Here is a 23,817-nt window from a genome sequence, read left to right as displayed (position 1 = left end):
ACACATATTTTGGACAGAAAATATGTGTCTGCTTATTTTGCCTCACAGGAGACTTTGGCAGGCAGCTAGCTATGATATCCTATTTCCTTTGCAGCACATATGGTTACACTTGTAATAAGACAAACTAGGAGCCTGCAAGATATGTATATAGCACACACCCACAATCTTTCTTTCCTAATCACTGCAATGGAGCTTTGTATTATGCAAAAAAAAAAAAAAAGTTTTATAGTCAGACCTCAGACCTATATTTCATACCCGCCCTGGCTTGGCTTGTCTGCTCAACAAAGTGTCCACGTGGTAGGACAAAGCCCCTGCATTCTGATGCATTGATAAGGAATTCCATGCTCTGCAATAATGTGCCTTTTATTATGCCCCAAAGAACTCAGTACTAATGGGAAGGCTTGCAAGCACGACTCAGATTACTGATAGATTTATAGAGCCAAAGTCTGTTGTATAAAACCTTCTCTGTTGAATTCATTGGCTGCTGAATTTATGCAGCTTTTTATTATACAGATTTTTTTTCTAGTATCCTAATTATATGTTGTGATTTGTGGAAATAAAATGTTTTATAGGGATAAATGTTTATTAAATGATTGTGTATTTTGTTTATTTATATAACTGATACAACATCCTACTCTATTTAGATCGTAGGATGTATTAATAACATTTAAAATCAGTAAATTTATGTAGCGTAGCTACGTAGCTCTTGTTTTTGCAGCAAAAGTACCAGTCACTTGAGGACTTCATTTTGGAGGAACCATCGGGGAAATGTAAAGATACAATATTTTACTTTAATGGTTGTCACAGTTGGCAGAACTAGGAATTTTCTTGAGATCTTGAAGATGAACCCCCTTAAGCAGACAGACTGTATCTAAAAACATGTTATTTGTGATTTGCATCCCCTATTTAATGTACAACGCAGCATAATATGTTGGCACTATATAAAAACTGTTTGATAATAATAATTCTGGTGGTATATTTATGTAAATGATATCTTAATATATTGGTTAGCAACATAATATCTAAATTTATTTAGGACAGTTTCAATGCATTAGTAGATGTTATACCTTTTCTGCTGTAATTATAACCATCATTTTGTGATTGCTGACTGTGGATAATTTGTATAATATAAATATTATGTATATAATTAAAATATTTTAAATAGTAGGATTAAAAACTGACTTCTTATCTTCAAATTGTACCCTTTTATCAACTAATGCATCTTCGTTCTAAATAAAAAAGCAATACAGAAGGGTAAAAAAAAAAGTCTTTTCAGACTAACATGGGAAGCCTGTATAAAGCTTACAGGGGTAGATAAAAGACCTGTCACCCTGCGCAAAAGGAAAAGGATAGCAGTGACTTGTCTGCATGATGAAAAGGTCTTAAACATAGGCAAAGAATTGTTTCATTATTAATACCAGAACAGATTTGGGAAAGAAAAAAAGGATGCTAAAATTCAAATAATAACACATTGCTAATAATAATATTATTAATAAATTAAGAAGTTAGTTTTGTTTTTCCTTTTCCAACTTGTCTCATATCTGTATTATTTAGGGCCCTTGCTCCTAATCTCTGTGCAAATCAGATTTCTGTCACTAGAAACGATCCAGAGTGGCTCCCAGCTATGCTCTCTTGTATAGGAAAGTACAGAGGTCATTCCCAAGCACGACCGTTAGTCTTGGATATCTAAAATGTGTATGTAGCTTCAGAATGTATATACCTGTACAATTTTATCTCTGTTAACTTGATTTCTATGTTGAACTTTTACATTCCTTTTATCTTGGTAAATAATCAAATGTAACGTATTTAGTATTTATTTACAGAGACTTCCCACAGGAAATGTATTTGCTATAAAAGTTCCCATTTTAGGTTTTTAGGTTCTATATTTAACAGTACACCTTTTTAGACTAAGGGTCCACTCACACGTATGCATTAAGGCACATGTGTGCTGCTTTTTACAACTTCATAGTGGTTCAAATATTTGGACCTGTACCATTTTCAGGAGTGCATTGCAACACGCTATAGTTTACTGCCCTGTGGTGTAGTGTGATGCACTCTGAAGGTGCCTACTGCCCCACAATTACACATACTGTGCTTTTGAAATGCAGTATACAGTAACGTATTGTATTTGCCATGCTTTGCACTCCAGTACACTGGGAAGGTGCATTTGGGTGCCATTAGAAAATGAATTTCACCAAAACTTGATTTTCTATACCACGTGTTACAGTAGTGTGTTGCATCCTAAATGTCTTCCACAATTCTTATTACCACAACTTGTCTAATTGAATAAATAGGTGTTGAAGTAGCCTGAGAGCACATTTGATCCGCTTTATTTACACATCAGTGTGAACAAAAAAAATAACTATGATAATCTAGTAGCAAAGTTGATTATTCCACAAAAAGATTTTTTAAAATAATAAAATGTCCAACCAGCTCTGGGTGCCTTTGCTGCAAAAAACTGCTTAACTTTGGAGATGTAAAGATCCTTGTCTATCTAGGCTGTGGATTAGAGAGCATATAAATCTATTGTGTTATAGCGATTATGAATAAATCTTGGGAGATTTACATGCTTTAATTTACTAAATACTGTAGAGTACAATGAAGAGTATTAATGTAGAGCTGGGTACCCTCTGCTGTAGGAACCTTTCTCGGAGCACACAGCTAACCTGGGTACAGGCCATTATCCACGTGGCAAGAATGCATTGTTGCTGGTTCTCCAGTTATGCTTATACCAGCCTATAAATTGGTATGGTAATGTAAGATTGACACATTACATTACATCTTACCAATTACCTATTTAAAATCCTTACAATCGTTTCAAGAAAAACAAGTGGGAGTACCCTTATTTGGAATCAGCAAAACGACCTGCACTACGTGCCGCATGGTGCTGATGTCCCTTCACATAGCAGTGTTCAGTACACCGTTTCCAACATGGAGGATATACAGGGTTTGGAGTGTAATCCAGGAGTTAGCAGTGGAAGTGAATATGAAGGAAGTGTTTCATGAAACCAGCATTTCTCCCAAGAAGAGCTCACTGATTTATTATGTGACCTAAGTCTGTCAAAACAAGCATCTAAACTTTTAGCATCCAGGCTAAAAAAAAAGAACTGTCTAAGACCAGAAGTTAAAATAATGGTTTATAGGACCAGAGAGGTGACACTCTTGACCATATTTCAGTAAAGATGGAGACTTTGTGTACTGTTGTAACATCCCTGGACTACTAGCCCATATGGGAGTACCAGAATACCGAGCAGAAGACTGGTGGTTTTTCATAGACCGTTCCACTCGAAGTTTGAAATCTGTTTTACTGCATAATGGCAACTGCTATGCATCAATTCCAATTTGTCACTCAACAAATCTTAAAGAAGAATATCTAAATGGTCTTATAAAAGCTTTGATATCATGAACACCTATGATCCATATGTGTTAATTTCAAAATGGTAAACTGCCTACTTAAACAGCAAAGTGGGTACACTAAGTACATGTTTCATCTGCTTGTGGCATAGTAGAGCAAAGCAGGATCACTGGAAAAAAAGTGACATGGCCTCTAAGGGAAAACATGAAAAAAAGATGCAGCGAACATCATTACCCAGCCAATGGTTGACAAAAAAAATCATTCTCCCTCCACTAAACAAAAATTTGGGATTAATTAAGCAATTTGTTAGAGCTCTGTACAAGGACGGTGATTGATTTAAATACATTTGTAGATTCTTCCCTGGATTGAGTACTAAAAAATTAAAAGCAGGAATCTTTGATGGAACCCAGATTCGGAAACTGATAAATGATTTAAATTTCATGTTACATGACTGATACTGAAGCTTCTGCCTGGCACAGCTATGTCATGGTTGTCAAGAACTTCTTGGGTAACCATAAAGCGCAAAATGATGACTAACTGGTACAAAACTTGCACCTAAAATTTTAAAATTTGAGTTCTACTATCTGAGCATAAAGTACACTATCTCTATTGCTATTGCTTACATTTCCAGAAAACCTTGGCGATTTCAGTCAGGAACAAGGGGAGAGGTTCCATCAAGATATAAAGGTGATGGAAGAAAGGTATCAGGGCAGATGGGATAGACACATGAGCCCTGATTTATTAAAGCTCTCGAAGGCAGGAGAGGATCTCTTTTCATCAGTGAAGCTGGGTAATTCAGCAAACCTGGAATGGATCTGGTACAAACTTAGAAACATTTGCTAACAAATAGCTAAACACTTTTAGGAAATCCATTCCAGGTTTATCACTCAAGTTAACTCGCAAAAGTGTATCTTCTCCACCCTTGGAGAGCTTTAATAAATGGGTCCGCGAAATTTCGGCAAACCGATTTTGCGAATTCCAGGGTGAAGGTTCCCACGGTCTTTGGGCTGTTACAAGCCCAAAGCAAAACCAATACCATATTTAGAATTTGTGAATCAAACATAACCTAAAATGATTTTAATCTGTTTGTCAAGAAAATGTTTGTTGACCAGTGTAATATATTCATATTGTGTGCATTTTTTTCTTTGGGAATGTGAATACAAGCTGTGTATGTATTGTACAGTTTGTATTCAATATCCACATTGTGAATATAGTTTTCGAAGTGCACATTTTTAATTATATTTCTTCTATTGAAAGGTTTATTGCTCACACTTTTTTTCTGAGTAAAATGTAAGTAATTTTTATGTATACTCAAAAAGCTATTATTTCACTTTACCTCCACCTGTGATGTCTGACACATAAACCTGGTGGGTGGTGGTGACTGTATAGTACTGGATTAGTTTAGTTAGTTACTTTAGTTTTGTCCCCACCCTTGGTAAAAGTGTTGGTTCTAAGGGAATCTCTAAGAGGGTGGATCAGTGGATGGTCACTTTGAGGAATCATTCTTTTTATGATCACAAGTTCACCAAATGCGTAAAGCTGCCACTACTAGCAGTATTCATAATTACATGTCTGCCAATTACAATGCCTATTTTTCAAACATTTACCTCTGGAAACTTTTTCCTATTCACGGAAGACTCCATTTCTATATTGATAGCCTGAAAATCTGGATAGAACTTCAAATGCTCAGGTTTTTGCTGGCAATTATGTCGTTTACATTTGGGAGCTCAGACTAGTAAAAAGCTCAACAATTCAAAGCATAGCATCTCCTAAATAGGAAATGTTAAAGGAAAATTCAAAGAAATATAAAATATTATTCCTATTCTCCAACTGTACTACATTAATTTAGTCGTTTATTTTGTTTTTGTCAATTCTACAGACTTCTCTTCAACTTTGTAATACAGTAAGTTAGCCCTGCACATACGAGAGGGAATTCATCATTCATCACTACTAATACACAATTGTACTTTTGACCAGTTTTTGCACTGGATGATAAAAGCATGATATTTGGATATTTTGCTCGCTCTGATAAAGAGACTAATCAAACCTTAAACAGCATTTTTGGCCCTGGAAATGGAGTTGAGAAACTTTAATTTGCAGTTACTCATTTTGGAAAGGCAGCACTGTAAAAGACATGTGAGGTAGGTTTGTTTATTCCTAACCTCCTGGGTGGGTAATTTCTGTCCAGATTTATATGTATAAAAGCGGTACATTGTCTTTCATGAAAATTTTTTTTACATTGTAGGCCTATAATTTTTAGGCATAACTCACTGAAATATGTTTAATATTTGATACATTTAAAAATAAACTTTAAATAAAAAAAACACAAATATCTGTTAAGGGTGCATAAGAATGCTGAAGCCTGTAATATAACTGTACAGTAACATATATATACTTTGTATTGGATTTAATACAGTTAATTTGTATTGAATCCAATACAAAATAATTTAAATTTCCTGCCGCGCTCCCTCGCACGCACTGATGCATGCACCAACAACAGTGTGAATTCCCGGTGTCGGAGTGTCGGTGCACTCCCCGAGGGACAGAGTGATTCCACGGGCAGGACACTGGAGTACGCTGGTTTTACCAAGTAAGTCATTAGTTTTTATCTGCCTCGAGTGTGGCTCAGGGTTACCACTTTCAGCAGGTTTTTTTTTACCCCACATTAGGGGTTACTGCCAGGTTTTCCAAGCAGGTTAAAGGACTAGGTAGTACACAGGATGTGAATCTTTCATGGAAAGCAAAGAGAAATAGTTACATTAAGAAATGTATGTAATGACCACCAGTAAAAAGATTTCAAAGTAATTGAGAAATGATGTAATGGAGCTAGATGCATATTAGCTGTCTTCTGCCCTAGAAACATTGTCTGTTATGTACTTTTACGGTTTTACCTTGACGAACAGGGAGGATATGGGAGGCTGTGTGATTTTTTTTTTTTTTTTTAATTGCTCAATATTGAGCATGTTGGGAGTGGGCTTACATGAAGCAGTCACTTTTATAGCAGAAAGTTCCTTGGTGTTTTATTAGGCAGCTAAGGCTGATGTCACATTTAACATATATTGAACAGTAAGTTATACAGCTTTCCATACCTAAGATCCTACTATGTGGATTTTCCCCACTGATTTAAGCTGTATGAACTAAGTAGACCTTTGGATAATAGGCTCTTAAACATGGATTGCTGTTGTAAATCTTATTGACACACAGGTGAAATCACTTCCATGCATGTTAAAATATAATAAATGCACTTTGAATATAGTTTGATGGCAAGGTTTTCATGCATTATGTGTGTTAATCATGCACAGTAGAAGATTTATACCCCTTGTGTTAAGATTAGGGATGGCTGTCTCATTCAACAGATATTGAGAATATTGATTCAACAGATATACAGAACGCTCCTGTAGCTGCTTTTAGTTTATTCTGGCTGAGATGTATATAGGCAATGTAGGGCCAAGGTATTTTCTCTTGTCTGTACTGTTTTAACCACCAGGTTTGTGTGTGTTTTTTACCATATGGATAAGATTGTAACCGGATGGACTAGCGGAAGAAGGGGAGCTAAATGAGGCAGATCTGCTGGTAATGTCTTTCAGAGGTCTTGTGTAGTTCATGTCCTAATGTGACATAGGGTAGTTTTGTCTTGCTAAGAAAGCAGAAAGGACTGCACAACTGGCCATAAGGCAGGAAAATATTTGTTATTGTATTGCACACTTAGGAATGTGTTAATGTTGTTATTTGAATGATATATGTTTTTTTTCAGAATCAAGAATCCTACATAAGGCTGTAATATTATTAAGGCAGACTGGGAAGCTAGCCATTGCCAAATATTTTGGATCTCGGGGGGGCCATGTATTTCCAAATAAAGCCAATTAAGGACACCTCCAATCCCATAACATTAAATACACCTCAAAGAAGATACCAATTTACTTGCCCAGCATTTGACATTGAATCTACATAGGAAGTATTTCAAAGGAAGGGCGATGGAACATGTAGGATTGCATGAGGCAGCTTGTTTTGTGGAAGACCCCTTTTCACAGCACTAATAGAGGTGATGCCAAATTTGAAGGCATGTTTTTATTTCCCTGGGGAAAAAAAGGATCAGTTCAGTGCTGGGAAATACATGGTGACAGTGGTGACCGTCAAGTACTTTGGTCACATTTTATTCCTAGAAAGCCTAAAACTGGATAGAGATTGAAATTGCAGCAGTCTCCTATGTAAGACTATCAATATATCCAAGAGAGATGAACTAAGATTCTAAGGAATTGCTTTTTATCTGGAAAAAATGCATACATCATGCTGTTATCACCAATTAAAGAAGCTCAAAAAAGGAAATATGAGCAGAAGAAGGCACTTGACAAAAATAAAAACACTCATAGTGGCAAAGAAGCCAGTGGGAAGAAATGTTAAATAGCAGCAGCCATGGAGCAGTAAAGCAGTAGCATTCAAGAAAAAGAAAGCCAAAGATACAGTAGTATATTCCCTTTATTTGCAGGTATGGATTTGCAAGTAGCCTTGTCTGCAAAAATCATGCAAATCAAATTCAAAACCCAGAGACACTTTCAACAATAGTGGCTACAATGCTTGCCACTTTGCCCCATGTTTTCAATTGAGTTTTTAGCAGGGGTTTTCATTTTGCTTTAAAAAGTGCTTGGACAACAGTTTGGACAGAAGGTATCTTCATGTATTTTAATACACTAAATAGATTTTTTTTCAAAAGCCATATTAGAAGTAGAGGTTCCTTAATCAGATAGCAAACTTCTCTTCAATTTGTCAGTAAGAAGAATGATAACAGTTCCAGGCTACAGAGCAGATACAGGATCTGATTGCAAATAACCTACTAAACAAAAAAGGTATTGTAACCTCACATTTAATAAATTATGGAAGGGAAGAGGAATTAAATTACCCAGCAGATTCTAAATAGCAGAAACACATGTAAATTCCAAGTGATGGTCATTTTCAAAAACTTTTCCAAAATGTTGACTTGATGTATAAGACTTGGGCCACGTAGACACGTGCAATAATTGTCATTTGAAAACAAACGATTAACAGATCAACAAATATTTTGAAGATAATGTACACACACTAGATACGATCATTTGAACAATGCAGGAAGTGACGTGAACCGGAGGAAGTGACATACAGGAAATAATGACCAATCGGTCATTTTTTTTCAACGAACGTTCATCCTGAAGACTGTTCACTTACCTGTCTCTGCAGTATGCTTTTCTTTATCTTTTCACTGAAGAAGAAAGTGGCTTTTGCTACCGTGTATGTGCTAAGTGAGGAGCAAGATGAACAAGTTGTGAAGAAGCACAGGGTTTGGTGTAAAGATTGTTTGATGGACTGAGACACCATTTCCCATGAGAATCTGCTATAGGAACTGCACTTGACATCCCCAGATGACTACAAAAATTACCTTTGAATGTCGGATGTGTGCTTCAAGAAATTACTTGCCACAATGGGACCTTTTCTACAGAAACAAGATGTCTGCATGGGAACGTCAATAGGAGCTGAACGATACCAGCTGAGGTTGATTGTCACGTTAAGATACACAGGAAGATCTCTGCAAAACATGAAGTTCTCCACTGGAATCTCATCGCAAGCAATGGGTCATATCATCCTCGAGACGTGTGTCGCAATTACACCAGGGAACAATTTTGAACACATTTTTTTGTTGACTTCAATTTTTAAGCTTATTTATACTAAAATAGGTATGTTGATTCTGAAAGTGCACTTAGTTTTCTCTATCCCTTATATCAATAAGATTACTATAGCGTGGATTTGTATAGGCTATTCTTTTACACACAGGATAGTGTGGTCAGAGGTTGTGCTCTGCTCTACCTAGTGAATAAGCAAAATTTATTTTTCTACTTATACATGTATTTCTTTTATTTTCAGATCATTGGCTCTGCTGTTTTTCGTTGTAAGTGCCTAAACAACCCTGATTCATTTTGTTATATGTTTGGCGGTTTCACCATTGCCGTCAAAGGGTGAACATCAGCACATTTTTAGTGCAAGCCTATTTGGCATATTTCAAAGTTAAACTTGGTGATCAAGATAAGTCTTGGGCCCCTCATAAGGTGTGCAAACAGTGTGTTGAGGGTTTACAGATGTGGACAAAGGGAACACGTGAAAAGATGCCATTTGGTATATCTATGGTTTGGCAAGAGCCAGGGAATCATTTCAGTGACTGTTACTTTTGCAGAGTGAAAACATCAGGATATTATGAGAAAAATAAATGTAACAATTTGTATCCTAGTCTACCATCGGCTATACGCCCATTCAGATGAAACCCCAGTGCTGGTTTTCGTTACACTACTCTCTTGAAGAACATGATTATGGTGATGAACTAGGTGACAACAATAAAGAGATTGAAATTGAAGAGGACTGTTCGTAAGCCATTCGATTAGCATAAGTTGAGTGATTTGGCACGTGATTTGGGACTATGGAAGAAGGCTTCAGAACTCCTAGCATCAAGACTGCGAGGGAAATACTTACATAAAAAAGGAACTAAAAGGTATTGTACTTTTGAACCAGAGAAATTACATTTCTGCAGTACTTTAGAACTGACAGTGGCTTTGTGTATTGCCATAACATACCTGGTTTATTGGAGGAATTGGCAATTCCAATCTATAACTCAACTGAATGGTGACTATTCATTGATAGCTCAAAGCGGAGCTTAAAGTGTGTCCTCCTTCTCAATGGCAATATATTTGGTTCAGTCCCAATTGGTCATTCAGTTTCTTTGTGAAGAATATGCAGACATAAATAGAGTCATTGAGTTGTTGCAATATTACCAACGCAATTGGGTCATCTGTGTTGACCTTAAAATGGTATGCTTCCTTCTTGGTCAGCAACGCGGATACACCAAGTATCCTTGTTATCCGTGCAGGTGGGACAGCAGAGGTATTGGGTGGAAAGAAATTTGCTTCCAAGATCTGCCCTAAAACCAGGTGATCCAAACATTCTACATGAGCCACTTGTTGATAGAAAAAATAATATATTCCCACCTCTGCACATAAAACTGGGTTTGATGAAGCAGTTCGTTAAAGCTTTGCCAACCGAAGGAGACTGTTTCAATTACCTCATTTTGGCATTTCCTAGTCTGTCATTTGAAAAAATAAAGGCCAGTGGGTTTGATGGTCCACAGATTCGGCAGCTCATCAAAGATGAACATTTCATCAGGACAATGTCAGAAGTCGAAAAGAATGCTTGGTTATCATTCAAAGCCATTGTCAAGGACTTTCTTGGAAACACACAAGCAAATAATTACACAGAAATTGTCCAGAAACTCTTGGAGAGCTACAAAATGCTTGCTGCAATGCATAGCCATCTTTCTAACTACCCAGAAAAAACTTGGTGCAGTCAGTGATGAGCAAGGAGTTATCCCACTAGGATTTGAAGGTCATGGAAGGACGGTATCGGGGTAGATGGGATGTACAAATGATGGCTGACTATTGTTGGAGTATCCGGTGGGATTGTCCTAACACTGAACACTCCAGGAAAAGCTATAAGCGTATTTTTTTTAACTTAACTGCTTACCTGATTAACTTTCAAATGTTTTACTGTTAAAAAAAAAAAAAAATCCTGTATATGAACAAAATAAATTTAAATAAACAGTACATTCAAGTTATTATTTTATTTTTTATTGTATGTAAAATTTGTATGTTTTTTACATAAATGGAGGGTACCATGTATCGTAAAAACTGGATGTAATAGCAAAAAACGGTTAATTTATGGATTCGTCACCCAAAAATAAAAATGATAAAAAACAAGTGTAAGATCTAATTAAAGAAAAAATGCATTCCCCAGTGTTATCAACAGTTCGAAAGATGAGTACATGAAGGTAGGTACCCCATACAATCATTACACAAAAGGATGTACACCTTTACTTGATAGAAATCGATAACATTTATTTACCAAAGTGCAACTTTTTGGGTAAACTATAGAACAGGGGTCGGCAAACTCCGGCCTTTAGGCTAGATACGGCCTAGCCGGTAGTTTGTTCCAGCCCAACGCCCCTTGGCCGATCCGGCTCAATGCCAGCGAATCGGCCAGGGGGCGTTAGGAACTGCCGGAGCGGCTCCATAACAGCGTTGATACTTCCGCCGGCACTCTAAATAGCATACGGAGGAGAGGGATTTCACTTCATGGGGGCGTTCCCTTGTGGAGGGCAGTACGGCCTAGTCTGCTCCCACCCACCCCACAAATGGCCTGTTGGCCATAAAACTTTGCCGACCTCTACTATAGAATATAAAAAGTATAAATAACAATGGTAACAGCAACATTACTGCAATAAATAGTTGACACATTCACTTTATAAATCGGTATATTGGCAGTTTTCATGCCTAAAAACTATAGTCACCTGGCTGAACTGAGGAAGGGCAGAGGCGGGGCTCATATTGGTGGCTTGGAGGCTAATTAGATACAGGAGGGGGGTGAGGCCGGAATAATTGCAGTGCATCATTAGTCAAATTACTGGGCTGGTGAACCTACATCATGCCATACCGCGGCATGCTTTGGTGTCGGCAAAAGAAAACCGAACCAAGTAATTTAGGTACTTCAACACCACTCAAGCAGTGGAATGGCAGGATAGCATGACCATTTAGAACTGACCACAATGTGTGTTTCACTTGAATAAAAATATGTGCTAAGACAAAAGATTATAGTACCTCAGTTTAGATACATATACATCTTCTGCGCCAGCACCTGATGGCTGTGAAGCCTGCACTTTGTCCAATTGTTTTTTGAGCACGGTGCGCAAGTTTTGGATCTTGTGCTTCACGTAGGAAATGTTGGCTGCAGGTTTTATGCTTTTGCAGAGCTTCACCATAGCATTGTAGGCCATCATCTTTAGATACCTGTTGGCATACTCCCCAGACTTCACCTTCCACAGACAGGGATAGGATCTGTGGATTTCAATAAATTCATGCATGAAGTCTGGGTTGTTGAACGCATCATAGGCTCTCTATCAATATATCTCTGCAATATATAAAACATATAAAAAATTGCATTATTCACCTTCAACATTCCACATTAACTACACACTCAAATAAAGCACAAGGACCGGCACAGCAGCAACACCTGCTGAAGAATGCTCTGAGAATTCCCCCAAGTAACAACGTTCAGGGAAAAAGTCGCAGGAACAAAGGTTGAATTTAGGAACACTAGTGGATGACCTTGAAAGGTTGATTTCTCTCCAGATTTCCCAGCACGCCTTGCGTTTCCTGTCCTGTGACATCCTATCCTGTGCTTGCGATCTTTATAGAACATGCCACAGCCAAGTCACAACATCAGGAGGAGATCATCACCAATGAGCCAAGCTAAGATTGAGGTCATGGTGTGCATGCCATTATGATGGCAGGAGGTCCACGTCCAAATGCCAGAAAAGATCGCATTATGGACGCTGTGCAGACCAGGCTGGAGGAGAAATTTGGGGTTGTACGTTTGAAAGAACAGCTCTGTAAGCGGTGGTCCAGCCACCATCGCCATAAACGTACGTACAACTATTTGTATGTTGACTGCGCTTAGTAACTTAATCAGGTGTGTTTGGGGAGGGGGGAATCTGTATTTTTTCATATGTTTAGTAAATTTTTTTTTTTCGACAAGCTTTAAAGCAAAAAAAAAAAGGTGGCTGCTAGGGAGGCAGGGCAAGAGGCAAAGAGAGATGTAGCAAGCTTACTAGATGAAGATATCCTACCTTCATGTTCAGGGTGAACTTCCTTTGTTAAATATGTTTGTACATACTTTAGTTGGTTTTCTATTTGTTTTATATTTATATTTTGTTGATAAAAACGACGCCCAAACAGATCCAACGGGACAGTCATTCGTTTCCAGCGCCATTCCTCGTTTATCGTCGTCTTTGGCCTGTTGTGCACTTTTTTGTTAACGTTTATCGGATGATCGATTGTTAATCGTTGGTTTCCAACGATTATTATTGCACGATTATTATTAGTGTACAGAGCTTTAGCATAACAGTTTTACCAGCTTTTCACACTAAGAAACGATCAGCTCAGTGAATTATTTTTTATGAGCCAGCATTGGGGAAAAAACAATGCTCCATTGTAAAAGTGCCATTTTCCACTTATGTATCACAGTCTTAAGGTGTGACCCTTAACTGTTGGCTTATCAGACTTGGATTTCTTTCAGGCTGTGGAACATGCAGATCAAATTTCCCTACCCAAATTAGGTCATAAACCTAATTTGTAAATGCAATTCTATCTGCTACACTATCCCAAAGCCTAAAAGAATGTTGGACTATGTGATTCCTCAATGTTTCTAGACTTTGAGAAATGTTCTTGGCAAGTGTAGAAACCTCTGATACCCTTTGCAAATTGCTAAACTGAGACTGACAGCTGCCTTCTTGGTTTCTTCTGTATACTTGCCAACTTAACAAAAAATGGAAACCATTTCATAATGTAGAATGATGGCTCTAGATGGTTGAAATTTTCTGAAGTAAATAGCACAGTATTAGGTTACCTATAGCAAAAGGCTATTGTTTATAATATTAGGTTCCTTATAACAGAAGGCAAAAGCTAAAATAAAGTAGTTATTATAAATGCCTATTTGCATATCTGTTTTTTATTAACCAACCAACCAGGTTTGGTGCAAAAAAGGTAACATTTGTAGGTAAAGAAGACCGTAGATAAAAAAATGATTGTTTATTAATACAAATTTGGCTGTTCCCTGTTTCATGGGCAAAGTTAGAAAAACATCTTTTGAATTGTGGAGAAAATAGCTTTGCATGTGACAAGCCCCTGGGCAGTTTTTATTTATTTGGGTTCAGGTTGTATTTGATTCATATGAAACAGTTTGTTTATACTAAACAAACAAAGCACATTTTATGAAGCTGTTAAGTAAATCATACAATTTCTAATAAACTATTGGGAGTGGTCAGGATAAACATCTTTATTTTCAGCAAGGTGACTATAATTACTCAATCCTATTAACTCTTATCTTGGTGTATTAACTTTGTGCACTGAGCCCTTTTTGGGTTATCAATAAAGGTTCAGCTTAAAATGGACCTTGCACAAAAAAGAAGGGTCCTGTTTTGTGGTTGCCTCTACTGTCAAAATGCTGCACTTTTGCTCCAAGATCTCTTTTTAAACATTTGTAATAAAATGGTGCTGATTCTAATTTTGTATGACACACAATTTTTGTCTACTGCTTATATTGCCCAATCTTAAGTAATACACAAATATTTTGAACTTTTTTAGTAATACCAAAGATTTTGCGACAATTGATAATAACCTTAGTAATACTTCACCTAACCGTGAGCTGATCAATGAATCAGAGCCTCCACAGTCCTCGTCAGCACCATTAGAAAGATCATTATTTTACGAATGTTTTTCTTTTTTTTCAATTCATAATAACTGGTCCTGGGGATTTAAAATATTGAATTTAGTGGTCTCTTCGCGACCCTGCTGTAAATTCTCTTCAGGTAATCAATTTGGAGCTAGCAAGGAGGTTTGTCTTTAGAATGACTAAACTTCAGAGTGCACTTCATTAAGGTGTACACATGGTAAACTTTCATGTCTTCTGTAGGCAATCTGTTGTTTGGAGACTACTTACAGGATCTGACAGTAAAATGCCCGCATTCTTCAGGCAGAGCAACAAATACTTGAACTAACATTTACAGTTATGTCTAGCACACAGGCTGTTAAGTAATAACCAGACTGATGCTGTTCCTGCAGGTTTTTTCCTGTAAAGTACATGTGGGAAAATGTTTTTAGTCCATCAATATTTTTGAAAGTGATAATACGTTGGGCAGGAAGAGAACTTAAATTTAAACTCTAAAAACATTTGTTTTATTCTGGGTAGAGCTACAAATGGTATAATAGAAAATTGTTGTCACATTTATCTGTAATTTTCCTTTCCTGTAAACTCTTCCTGACAGCATGCACAGTTGGATTAGTTCCACCCCTTGATCTCCATAGGACCACCTTACTAAAGCCAAAAAAAGTAACCTCCCTCTCCTCTGCAGGTGTTCTTTAACAAGCTTGCGACAGGATAAGAGATGTGTGAAGCATGCTGTCAAGAGCAGATTACAGGAGAGGAAAATTACAGGTAAATAGGACAACAATTTTACATTTTCTTGTCACTCCTCCTGACAGCATGCACAGTTGGATGTAGCAAGCAAAAACATTGAAGGGAGGGAAGAAACAAACAGTAGTACAGTAGGAGGAGTACAGTAAGCCTCCAGAACCATGGTCGGGAAGTCTGGGACCAAATCAAAAGACCATATTCCGCTAACTCAGATGGAGCTGCCAGCTCCTAAGATGGCTGCCGCGAGGGAAGATCATAAGGCGGTGCACTCTGCCTTACATGACAAGCATGCATTGGATCAAATAGGAGTTGGGGCTCAAATACTAAAGGGTGGGAGTGGGCTTCCCCTCCATCATCCCCAGCTAGCACTCAGGTGGAACATAGCTCCCAGGAGCACAGGCCTTTTCCGTCTCTTCAGCAGGCTCTCCATACCCTGATTATATATCAACATAGGGGAGAGACAGAGCTACGCAGTTCCTTGCTATTATCCTATGCAACGGGTTCTAGATTCAGCATACTCTTTCAGGATCCCTCTATGCTTGATCCCTCAACTGCACTACCAATGGAAGAGAGCAGATTATTGTCACACCTGGCTGTACTTCTACAAACCGAGTTGGCTAAAGTCCTAGTCACTCTTACATCCGAGCTGAGGCAACATTTACAGAGCCTGGGCACCAGAATCGATGTGTTTGAGAAAAAGATGGATGAAACATTTACAGGGTTTCCCAGAATTCCAAAGAGATATTGGTGTTAAATAAGCAAGTGGAGGAACGGCAACTTAAAATTGATCTAGAAAATAGATCTCCTAGGAATAACTTCTGTATCAGGGATCTCCCAGAATCCCTAAAAGATGTGACTGAGGCCACAAAGAGATTCCTGCAAACCTTTCTGCCTCACCTACCAGGTTCCCACTTTGAAATTGACAGAGCACACAGGGACCTGGTAGCGCCTAAACCAGATGGCCCCCCAAGAGATCTGATTGTTAAACCACACTACTATGCGACCAAGGAAGCACTGATGAAAGTAACAAGGGGTATCGAAAATATTGAGATGGAAGGCCACCAGATTCAAATCTTTTCAGATCTGAAACCATTCACAATTCAACGCATGAGAGCGCTCAAACCACTTCTACAGGTTCTCATCACTCATAAGATAAAATATAGATAGGCATTCTCTCTAAAATTTATTTTTTAACTTAAAGGGAAAAAATTTCTCCTTTTCTTCCTTTTGCGGAGGGCGAGCAGGTCAAAAATCTGAATCTTATCCCAAAAGGTGATACCTAATCCACATCTGCGGAAGGAACTCTTCTGCAGATGTCTACATTATACCCGCTTTGGCATAAAGTGAGAGCAAGTGGCAAGCACCTACAGAAGATAATGTGAAAACCAGTCTTGGTTTTTTAGATTATTTTTAAAACATATTTAGATTATTTTTCTTGTGGTGATTAATAAGGGCCCCCGTATGGAGGATGCTCCACTGTCTTGTTGTTACATGCCTATTGGCTGGTTCTACAATCGAGATTGATATTTTGGAGTCTGAATGTCCATGACTTTTGATGGGTTAGCTGCACTTTGTTTATTGATGGTTTTATGACGTATATTTTATACATTTTACAGTTTAATATTTTAGTGGCTGCCGAGCCCACAGCTTGTTAACAGTCCCTAAGGGACATAGCTTTGTTCCTGCTTGTTAGGAACAAACAAATTATTTGGTTTGGTTTTTGTACGAGGTTGTTTCAAGTGAAATCAAGATCTGTGAGAGCTGGAGGGGTATACATGTCCTCAGTTAATAGCGAATATCGATCGGGTCCTATTTATTATTGAGGCCCGAGTGTTATCTCCCTAGATATATGAAGACCTTTGAGGCTCCTGGATGCGCGGGGGAAGTAGCTTCCCCTGAGGGCTGGGGGCGTATTGGTTCTCGGCTGTCGGGGGCGACACGCTGTTTCCCACTGAAGAGAGCATCCAAAATTTGCTGCACTTGTTCTTTGTTCATCTGTCTTTGTATTTTTATTTTTGTCTGCCTTTCCTTTTTCCTGTTTTATTTTTTTTATGTTCCCCAGAAGACTTTGATATCTGTGAAATACCTGAAACAGCATTTTTTGACCCAGGCCTAAATGTTGGCTAACTTAACTCATGATCCAGGTACCTCTCCCACGCTGGTGGTCCTCTCACATAATGTTCAAGGGTTTACCTTCCGGTTCAAAAGGTCTAAAGCATTTCTTTACTACAAAGCCCTGAAAGTGGATATCCTTGCTTTGCAAGAAACACACTTTTCCCATAACGTCTTATTCCGAGATATATAGGATAATTTTTATGGAAGTTTTATAACACAAACTCTTGCAAAAAGAAATGTGGGGTGATGTTGTGTTTTCGAGATAGCTTAAGCTTCTCACCTCAGGAGGTCTTTTGGGATCCAGGGATTAGATTCCTAATGGTTTTAGGTAATGTTGGAAATCCATTATTCTCGGTGGTCAACTATTTTACTCCAAATGAGGGATTTCTTTCATGCTTTGCTGGATAAGATATGGCCCAAGGTCAAAGGTTTCCTAATTTTGCTGGGTGACCCTAACCTAGCTTTAGACCACAGATTGGACAAAACAAGCACACTTAGATATAGAAATCCCCAAAAAAGAGTCAAACCTCTCCCTCCTTTTGAAATAATTTGATCTCATTGATATCTGTAGGGAAATGAATCCCTCGGCCAAAGATTATAAATATTATTCTGCTGCCCATAATCAATATTCTCGCATTAATCATGTCTTTTTACAATTGCATAGGATACCTGTTGTGCAAAGAGCTCGCATTTTGACCACTCTGTAGTCAGATCACGATCCAGTAATTGTATACTTAATGAGCTTACAAGGGAAACGACCTGGGTTCAGATGGCGGCTTAATGAAAGTTTGCTTTCTGATCCTGTAACCCAGGTGAATGTTGAATGCTTATTAGGGGCTTCTTCCAAAATTTTGGAGAAAACCTTCACAACTGAGGAAATGGAGAACGTTCCTAAACCACTCAAAACTGTAAGCTCACCTGGCCTGGATGGATTTTCTAATGTTTACTACAAGACCTTTGGCTCTATTTTAATGTCACACATGGTTGACTACCTAGGAGATGGCCAGTCTTTACCGTGTGACGCCAATAGAGTCTACATAGGTGTGACTCCCAAACCGGGGAAGGACACTTTGCAGATTGATAACTATAGGCCCATCTCTTTAATTAATTGTGATCTTAAGATCAATACAAATATTCTATCAGTGAGACTAGGTTCCTTCTTGGGGGGCCTATATCCAACCGGATCAGGTGGGCTTTTTGCAACATAGACAGGCCCCTGGTCAAACGACGATCGATAGATCTTATCTCAGCAATGAATTCAAACTGGGATGAGGGACCTTCGCGAAAGGCAATGTTGATCTCCAGAAAGCTTTAGATAGTCTTTCTTTGTCCTATTTATTCCAGGTCTTATCAGCCATGGTGTTTGGTCGCAACTTTACCATTTACTTGCTCTTTACCAATCTCTAGGATAACCCGGAGGATAGTAGATGAAAGAAAACCCGGAGGGTTTTCTTTCATCTACTATCCCAATTAAATAAAAGGAACCAGACAAGGGTGTCCCCTATTCTGTTTGCATTAGTGGTTGAACTTCTAGCCATTGCTACCCGTGCATTGTGTGGTCGGGTGGAGCACAAATGTGCTTTATTTGCTGGTGACATTTTAATGTATGTTACATTGTGGATAACAACGTTGCCCAATTTGTTTAAATTATTGGATGAGTTTGCTCAATATTCGGGGCTGCAGTAATTAGCTCTAAATCCCAGGCACTCAACAGTAATCTCCCAAATGCAATGGGAGAAACTCTCAAAAGTAACTGAACTTATTTGGGATGGGAGGTCTCTTCAGTATTTGGGTATTCAATTGACTCCCTCATACAATTCTCTCTACAGGACTAATTACATGCTCCTATTTTAAAAGAACTATGTGGACCTGCCGCACCCTGCTTATTCAGGTTCCTCAGAGGGATCTTACACTTCTTCAGTCTATAATAATGGGATTTAACTGGGCTAGAAAAAAAAAGTAAAATTCAAAAAGCCACTTTGCGCCTAAAAACACAGAGGTTTGGTACTTTCCAATTTGAAATATTATGTGCCGGCTCAAGTAGCACAGTTCTCTTTGAGTACAGTGCATGGTGCCTGACCTCAATGGATGGAATTGGAAGGTCTTGATAAATGTTGTGGGTTCATGGAAGCTCTTATGTGGATAAAGAAAAAATCAAGGCGTATATGTTGCCCTGCCCTTATACACTCTGTTCAAGTGTGGGATAAATACTGGGCTAAATACTGGGCTAATCCAAAACTTTCTTCTAGTCATGTGCCCCTTACTCTGCATAATCCTGAAATCCCCTATCTGAAATCCAGAGCGTTTTACATGGTGGGTTTCAAAAGGTTTCATGAGGCCTAAAGACCTAATTGACGTGCGCTCAACACTTAGTTGGGAGTATCTCACCAGCAAACAGGAATTACCACCTCAGGAACACTTTCGCTTTAGACCAATAACATTGTTTATAAGCTCTGTAATGAGATAGGCCCCTAAACTTATGAGGTCTTCCCCTTTTGAAAGCACCTGTTCTTCCCCGGCAGACACCAAAGGGCAAATTTCAGTTATTTACTCTGCTTTGCTATCCACGGATGGGAAGCTCAAATATATGATAGCTTGGGAAAATCATGGGATTTAGAAGATGGAGAGTAAGTCAGTTCACTCCAATCTAAAGTCTCCCTAAACTCTGCGCTAGTGGAGGCCAATTATAAGGTAATGCTGAGATAAACTAGCAAAAATTTTTTCTGTCTGCCTCACCACTATGTTTTAGGGGTTGTGATTCCAGAGTCACTGTGTTTCACATCTTGTGGTGCTGCCCGATTGCTAAATACTTCTGGTCAGAGGTATTCAAACTGATCTCCAGGGTATTAAAGACTGAGATTCCTAGCTCCCGGGAGGGGTCCCTGTTTGGTAAACTATGTTTAGTTTTCCCTAAACCTGCATTGAAACTAGCTAAATTGATTCTTTTGGTAGAAAGAATCTCCTTAGCAAAAGCCTGAAAAATGAGCACAATAATATAGATCCCATCTTTACTAAAATGAATTGGGTCCTGAATAATGACAGGCTCACTCACACTTTAAAAAATTCCCTAGATAAATTTGATATCTGGGAACCCAGGATCTCTTTTAATGGTGGTCACCCTCGGAATTTGCTATTGCTGCTGGCATCTGCAGTGAGATGTGACGCACAATGCAGAAATCCTGCATTGTGCTTTGCATCTCTCTGGAGATGCGAGCAGCAGCAGCAGCAGCTCCAGCGTCTGTGTGCCTGTGTGAGCAGGCAGGAAAAACCCCACTCACATTACCCGGGAGGATGAGCCATCTTCCGGGTGATGCGAGTGGTGATGTATTGGGGGGTGTGTCTGGGAGGGAAATTTAAAAGCAGATTACAATGTAATCTGCTTTTAAATGGTTTTTACAGTACAAAAACACCACACAACATGAAATAAAAATAAAAGTACATTTTTAATTTTATATTTTATTTTTAGATTGTCTATTATTTCATTATTTTTTAAAATTATTATTTATAATTTTGTATTATATTATAATTTATGATTATAATATAATAAATAAATATAATTATCATACCCGGGAGTTAATCCTAAGAATTACAAGCCCACAATATAAACAAAAATTTCTATGCAAAAAAATAAGATCACTTTTTGCATCAAAAAACTGACAGAATTAGAATGCTAGGGGGGTTAAGTAATTTATTTAATTATTCAATTTAGTACTTTAGTTGTTTACTTTAGTAGAAACCTCTGCAAATGAAGCCCATAATGTTGCCCCTTCCCCAGTTAAGTGTCTCCTGACTTCCTGCATTTCTAAAACCCTAGGATGCAAAACCAGTCAAAGATCTGTCAAGGACTGCTAGGGAGGCTGACTAGAACATCCACATCTATAAAAATCATTTTCTCTGTAGGTAAATGGAGAAAATCTTTCTCATTTTCATGAGAATCTTCAGAAATGAGTGTCTCAACACTGAGGGATTACTTTTGTAGTTGGAGTGATACACATAATACACCTTAAACAAGTCATGATCATCAATGATAGATGCATCCACATTTCAGGAAGATAGGTGCAATCTGCTTGTCATGGTAACAGACAAGAAATTCATCTCCCATGCCCGTATTCTTTTTGAGCAGACCTTGACTGTATGGAAGGGGGGCTCCCTGAGAACTTGTAGGACCAGAGGCAAGTCCTATGCTGAAAAGGACTTGACTGAATGCTTCAATTTCACAACTGGTTTGAAGAACTGCCAGCGCAAAAGGTGTTCCACCCACTTGGTTGTTGTGGGGGCTGACACTTGGACCTAAACAAGTTGACCCAGATTTCCTCATCCAAAGTTGAATGCAGAAAATTCTGGAACCCATGCTGGTGATAAGTTAACCAAGAAAACACTTAATTCTGCTATTCAAATAAAAAAATCTATATATTGTGGCCTATTTAAAGATGTTTGTAAGCTTTGAGCTGCATATCTGCCACCACAGAGAAAAGCCACTGCATTTCAACAAGTTGGCATTCAGTCCTGGGCAGTTAGGGATAGAAAGCTGCTAACAGCCCTGGAAAAGTTATTCCTAGCAAAAAAGAATAAAAAACAGTAGCCATCATAATTAGAGTTAACACCATTCCAATTTTGGCAAATGGGAAATAATTTCCATTGCTTTTCCTGAATCCTTCCTTATTTTTTAGTAGACCTCTCAAAATCAGTTCTATTGGTTGTAAAATGTAAAGTAGGGTAAAAAAAAACAATTTTCTTGTGAAAGGGTCATGACCAGTATTAGCTGGCACTTGAACATCATGAAGGTCTATGGACCCAGAGGCCACTTGTGGAGAAGTGATCTGCTCATATGAACAGTAAACAAATTTTCAGACTGGTGGTTAGGAGATGGAAAACTTGAGATGCTTCTGTGTCCATGAAAAATAAAAAACACAACTGTGACTTGATGGTAATAGGCAATCTTTGTTCCACTTTGGCAATGTAAAAAAATCTTTCTGCTGACATGAGCAAAGCAAAGGCTTTCAAAAGTCTCAGGACTGCCCACATTTTACCAGATTGGAGTGCCTTTGAAGGGAAAGTCGAAGGAGATGTCCCAGAGTCTGGCATCTATGGTGACTAGAATCCTAGTTCTGTGCCTCAGAGCTATTTCCCAAGACAAATTGCAATGGGAAAACTACTATCCCAAGTCTTGTCAGACTGACTAGGCCACAGTGAGTCTGTAGTCCAACAAGCAGCCAACCCAACGATTAAGGAAGCACAACTGGAATCCAAATGTGCTATCCTAACCATTAAACAATGGAAATAGATGTCATAAGTCTCAGAAATACCCTGCATTTCATGCAGTTTGGTTAATTGGCCCAGAAACTGTAATAAAATATAGGACTATGGTAGGGACATTAGATTGTGATCTCCTCTGAGGGACAGCTAGTGACATTACTGTGGACCTTATATAGCACTGCGCAACACTTCACTGCGATATAAATACTGCATAATTATAAAATAATCCTTCGCTGGCAGTGTCGACTCCTCTAAAACTCTTAAGACCACACCATAATTTGTGCCACTTTGCACAAAAGCAAAAGTGTTCTAGATTTCACCGTAATTAATATTAACCTCAAATTTCTATTCCCTGCATTGGCCATAACTGACTCTTCTGATAGTTTACCTGAGTCAGAGTTTGCAGAATTGTCTTCTTGTGACTCTCCAACTTGGTTTTGGTTTTCTTGTCAGCAAAAGAACGTCGTTCAAGCAGTGACATAGGCTGACTCCCTGAACGACAGCAAGGTTATCACTAAGACAAAGGTTTTATTAAACATCGTTAGAGCTGTGGAAAGACTGGGTAGACAGGTGAACTGGAGGTGTTTGAAACATAGCAGGAATAATCTCTGGTAGCATTCCACAATTGAGACAGGCCTGTAAGCTTCTGCTACATCTATTGAAATCCTCTAATGGGCCAGACAAATGGCTGACAAAGTCGTCTGCAATATTATCATACAAAACCTTCTAGTGTGAACAAAGAGATTTAAATCCTTCAGGTCTCTTTCTTGCTCTTATTGAAAGCAGCACAACTGCTTGTCCCATTCCTTGCACATTGCATTGCACTTCTATGAATCTCTTGTTGTCTGAACGTACCAGGATCTCGCAGAGCCTGACAAACTATCTGGTCACCTTGTTACCTGACTGAAATCACCCAGGGTGTCACCGTTCTTTTCCATTTGCCGGAAACCTGGACAGTCTTTTCTATCTTTAATGTCTGGATTGATACACCCTCAAAAGGCTTACTTTAGGCTCTTTTTGGACTATTAGACTACAGAACCTAGGATTTTCAG

The 23,817-nt window shown here is 38.4% G+C and overlaps 1 protein-coding gene across 6 annotated transcripts in view; it reads left to right on the top strand.

Annotated features, from left to right (window-relative positions):
* SHROOM1 (shroom family member 1) overlaps positions 1-23,817 on the top strand; it is a 137,886-nt gene that overhangs the window by 65,244 nt on the left and 48,825 nt on the right. For 2 of the 6 annotated variants that reach the window (XM_072400875.1, XM_072400872.1), the window contains exon 2: positions 15,333-15,415. The exons of the other annotated variants lie outside the window; for them this stretch is intronic. The gene's annotated coding sequence lies outside the window, so the exon portion shown is untranslated. The remainder of the gene's footprint in view (positions 1-15,332; positions 15,416-23,817) is intronic. 6 annotated transcript variants of the gene reach the window in all.

This window comes from Pyxicephalus adspersus, chromosome 2, assembly GCF_032062135.1.
Source record: "Pyxicephalus adspersus chromosome 2, UCB_Pads_2.0, whole genome shotgun sequence".
Lineage (NCBI taxonomy): Eukaryota > Metazoa > Chordata > Amphibia > Anura > Pyxicephalidae > Pyxicephalus > Pyxicephalus adspersus.
The sequence above is the reverse complement of the archived record's forward strand: the minus strand, read 5'-3'. Positions and strand labels throughout refer to the sequence as shown.